Source organism: Triticum aestivum, chromosome 1A (assembly GCF_018294505.1).
Source record: "Triticum aestivum cultivar Chinese Spring chromosome 1A, IWGSC CS RefSeq v2.1, whole genome shotgun sequence".
NCBI lineage: Eukaryota > Viridiplantae > Streptophyta > Magnoliopsida > Poales > Poaceae > Triticum > Triticum aestivum.
In genome coordinates, this window is record NC_057794.1 from 464,742,335 (window position 1) to 464,747,423 (window position 5,089).

A 5,089-nucleotide genomic window follows, 5' to 3' on the forward strand; every position below is an offset into this window, starting at 1 on the left:
TGATAATATTGCAGTTGGACGACCACCGTTTGTTGAACATAGAGATCCTCTGCCAATGCCAAAGCCTCACGAGTGGCCAAAGCTTCAAGTGTAGAAGGATCATCAATGAAGGGGAATAGAATCCTAGACGCTCCCAAGCAAGTGCCTTCGTGATCACGGCAGATCACTCCCAACGATCCAAAACCTCCGCTCCTTGACATCGCAGCATCCACATTGATCTTGGCATGGTCAAATGGGGGAGGCACCCATTGGTTTTGTCTGATAACTGGTGCATGGGGTCTCACCATTGCTGGTTTCTGCAATATCTCAATCTCTGTCATGTAAGAAGAAATAAAGCTGTGGGTAGACGCAGGATTTTGAAAGATATCTTCATGGATCGCTTTCCTTCTGGTCCATTAAATTGCCGATAGTGATCATTCTTGTAACAGATTCATGTGATAATGTGCCAATGGACCAATCGTGGCTAAAACATGCTGCAATCCGGGCTTGAGATGGCACAATACGAAATGGCCCAAAGACTCGATATCAGCCCAGGTAGCGTTCCTGTTGGACATCTAGTAAATGCACATGAGAAAGGCCTGGAGTCTTACTGGCCCATGTTTGAGCCTCACTTCTACCTCTTAAATTTGAGCACAGTTCCTCCTATATTCAACACATTTTTTTTATTAAACGCAACGCATGTCACAAAATGTCCAAGGACACTGACCATCCAATCATATATTTATTAAATGTTCGCCCTTTGTCTAATGGAGAAAGGAGAAAGAAGAGAGTGGGAGGAAAAAGTGGATTTGAGGTGAGGTTCAAGGATGAGTTGGTGTGTCCGCAATCTTACTGGACTCCCCCAAACAACTCCTAGGTTTGGCTCCATTTTGTGGGATTTTCAATGTGCGAACTGCCTGGCCCATTATGTCCATAGATATTTGGTGACTTCCGTTGGATGACGAAAGTGTCTGGACCGTCCGGCCCGGACATTTAGAAACGATTTAGTGATCCGTCTTGGAGTTGCCCTAATCTCCCTAGATTTGAAGCCTCCTGGTGTGTCAAGAGCTATGGGCCCCGCCTATAAGGGTATGTGTCGCTGGGCCGATCAATTTTTTCGGTTTTGAAAGGTTATTGTCTTGTTTTTGTTCTTTCTTTCTTTTCTGTGTTTTCGTTGTTTTTTTCATTTTTTCATTCTTTTTCCTATTTTATTTTAAATTTTCACATTTTAATTAATGAACATTTTTAAGAGTTCTTAACAAATTTTATAATTAATGCGCATTTTCTCAAATTCATTAATAAAGTTCATGAACATTTTAAAGTCCTTGAACATTTAAAATCGCTAACAATTTTAAAATTGTCAAACATTGTTTGAAATTTGCAAAAATATATAATTCGTGTATTTTTAATTCACTTTTTCTTCAAAAATCCAGGTTTTATTAAAATAAGTGAATTCTTTTGATTTAATGAATTTACTTAAATAGAAAATATGATAGGGGTTTTTCTAACCTTCCTGTGTAACAAGTCAAAAACAACTTTTTTCTGATACAAGTCCAAAAAAACATAGCAAGCAGGCGGTGCAGTTAGCCAAGCTTCATTGGCGGGCCATGTAAGCGTCATATCATCAACTCCCATGATTCAATGTGGAATCAGAGCTCTCAACGAGCTCACACAACACCACCTGGTAACACCAAGGTTAAAACATGTAAGGACACCACAATTACGCCTCTAACAACTTCACTCTTCTCCCGGAATAAATTATCATCTCCAACAACAACTCAACGTGATAATGCAGTAAACACCATCGAAACTTAAATAAAAATAACATGGAACCATTATCGATCAGTGCTAACTAGGGATCGGTATGACCGATTGTTTAGACCTCCGAGACGATTAGCACATCATATACATTTGCAATTACAAATCAATGGACATCTATTGTGAGGATAATAATGCACTTGTTTATAAAATTCACATCATCACAACATCGCCGAACAATGAGGTTGACAACGAGGATAAATTATCCATTCCCTTTATATTCTAAACCAAGAAATAACAAACTATTCCCCTAGGTTTCCTTGACCATTTTCTAATAGTGAAGCAATCTTCGGTTCCACCCTAACAAACTATTTGTCGCACAGATAGCAGTAGCACTGGCTGTTGAATGCTGACCCTATACATCTGTGTTCCTTGACGACAGAATTAAACATTTTGCCCGCAATGAAGCATGTCGCCTTGCACAGAAAGCCTATGCAGAGTGGACTGCCAGAGGTACTTTCCCAGCACTTTTCTTCTGCAACAAGGTAACACGCGTGTTTGTATCCATGAAGAACTTATAACCGAAAAGAAGAACCCCAAAAAATCAAAATAGTCGGAAGGATAGAATTGGTGCAGATTCTCCTTGAGTTACTTGCCGATTATCAAGGGGCTGAACAGATTCAGACAAAGATAAGAGAACAAACCTGCAGCACCAAGATTCGCGAATAACACAAGGATCAGCACGAGGCAGATGGTAGCATTTCTCGCACCCATGATCGATGGTGTTGGAAGAGGTATCAAGTGTACTTTCTTTTCTGTTCTTTCTCTACTGAGTTTGATATGGGGGAAGTGCGGTTGTGCCAGAGAGGATATGCAGTACTTATAGACTTGGCAGTCAAAGTTCCTATAACTGTGCAAACGTAGGAGTGGTCAAATATGTTTAGTAACTTCTTCTGTTGAAGAGGAGATAAAAAAATTGTTTAATGACTCGATAAGTATGCAATCTGTTGGTCCGTCAGAATACCAAGGAGAGAAAATTCTCCTTGACCCTTTCTTTCTACGAAGCTGTTGCGCCCAACACAGTCGGAGTCAGCGCTAGAGCTGCATCGTTCCGGGTCTACGGACGAATCGTAGCCTGGAACGTGGCTTAAAAATGTTGCAATACGTTTTTTTAGCGGTAAATGTTGCAATGCGTGCTCGGGCTGGCCGGCACGAAATGGCCCGAAAACCTGATATCAACCTTGCAGCAGGACTGCTACTCTCTCGTCCGTTTCAAGTTGCTCGACGTTAGGGGGGCTGTTTTGGCGGTGATCAGTGACATTTCTCGTGTTTGGTTTGAGGCCCAAATTTTGGTTACACGCAAAGAAATTTGGTAGCTCAGTTCAGATGCTGTGTCACCCGCGGCCCGCGGGCGAAACAATGGCAGCAAATTTGCTGCCAAAATTTGGGTAAGCCAGCATTTAAAATTATATCATTAGAAAATATAGCATTTAAATTTTTTAATGGTATATTTTTTAAAAAAATACACGGGCGAACATGGTTCCACACGCACCGAATGGCAAATTTTAGAAAACCAGGAAACAAAATTTGGTCGACCATTCTACTCACGTATGAAGTTTCGCGAAGGTGAAACAAAATAGAATCCGACCTTGCCATTCCTTCAAATAGTGTTTTCAAATATAGCCTCGATTTTATCATTTTTGCCCAGAATGCCATGGCTGCCATTTCTTTGTGAAACTGCATACGTGAGTAAAATTGTCGACCATGTATGCTTAAAAAACAGACTTTTATTTTTATTTTTTGGTATCTTTTTTGACTTCACTATTCATAATGAGTACATGTGGAACCATGTCCCAAAAATGCATATCCAATATTTTTGTGATATATTACTCGTGTTAAGTTGATTAAATTGTCGATTGAGAGATACGTGTGAGCCTTTCAAACCAGGCGCGTCTTTGTCTTGCCTGCAGCGACATGAAAGAACCATTCGCCTCTGGCACTTCCTCAATGGACCAGTTTTGTCCTGTTCGTTTTTTCATTATTTTATTACTTTTATTTATATTTTGGGAATTGGAAAATATTTTACATAAATTTTAAAAATGTCCGCTGGACGTTTAAAAGTTCCTAATGCAGTATAAAAAATATTTCCGCAATTTTTTAACAATCATATAGCAGTCAAAAATTAATATGGCATTTAAAAAATATCCACACATTTGAAAATTATGTTCACAAATTTTTTCAAATATTTAAAACAAATTAATAAAATTCTCACATAATCTCGAAAAATGTTTTGTACCACTCAAGAAAATGTTCACATGTTTCAAATATATGTTCATTACATTTTCAAAAAGTTGATGCAATGTAAAAAAATGTTTCCATAATTTTAGAAAATGTTTCATACCATCCAAAAAATTACTTTGACATTTAATAAAATGTTTAGGCATTTGAAATATCTTCGTAACTTTTCAAAAAATGTTATTACAATGTCAAAAATGTTCATGTAATTTGAAATGTATTAAGAAATGTTCATCATGTATTTAAAAAATTATCAATATGTATCAAAAAACTGGTAAGCGTGTATACAAAAAATGTGCAATGTGTACTGAAAAATGTTGACATGTAGTAGAAAAAAAAGATAGAAGAACACTTAGAAACAAAAAAATAAAATCACATAGAAGGTTCTAAAACCGGCCTGAACTTGTCCATAGAACCTTTCCAAAACCGCTCTAGGGAGCTACAATGTTGGGCCACCCTATTAACGGGTCGTCAAATACGATACAAGGGTAAGTCTCGTAGTAAGCGAGACATATCCCTCGCATTTCAAACTGGAATGGAGAAGGTTGTATTCAGTTTGGTGGGCACAGCGGGATAACAGGTCGTGGTTGGGCCTTCCTTGAACGCCGCCTTCACACCCGACTCTCCTCCGCATAGTCCCATGATGCTGACTGCCTCTTCCTACCTCCATCGCTCTAGAGGGTTGTGACAGCCGTTTTAGATTAGCGGCTTGGGGCCAGTGCACCCCATATGCTGCCATTAGCTTAAAGATGCCCGAGTTTTTTCCAAGGGTTTACCCTTCCTCTGGTGATCCAAGTCGGAGTCCACAAAACCCTCACACTCCAACATGATTCTTTCGAGGGCAAGAGTTTAGTTCTAGTAGGGGTCCCAGATCAACATGCTACATGGCGGATCCAACGCTGCTTACAGGTGTTGGTGAAGGAGGTAGGAGGTAGACAGAGGTGAGGATACTCAACAAGAGGAGGTGGATCTTGGAGGAAACTTAGTATCAGATCGACAGAAGGAGGGGTCGATGGGAGTAGGAGGAAGCAAAGACACAAGGAGATTGATACGTCTC

The 5,089-nt window shown here is 39.6% G+C and overlaps 1 long non-coding RNA gene across 1 annotated transcript; it reads right to left on the reverse strand.

Moving 5' to 3' along the window:
* Window positions 1-1,982: 1,982 nt before the first annotated feature.
* LOC123148493 (uncharacterized) lies at window positions 1,983-2,622 on the reverse strand. The gene is made up of 2 exons (XR_006473954.1): window positions 2,442-2,622; window positions 1,983-2,272 (listed from the first exon to the last, which is right to left on the reverse strand). It is a non-coding gene; the product is annotated as an uncharacterized lncRNA (long non-coding RNA).
* Window positions 2,623-5,089: the final 2,467 nt, after the last annotated feature.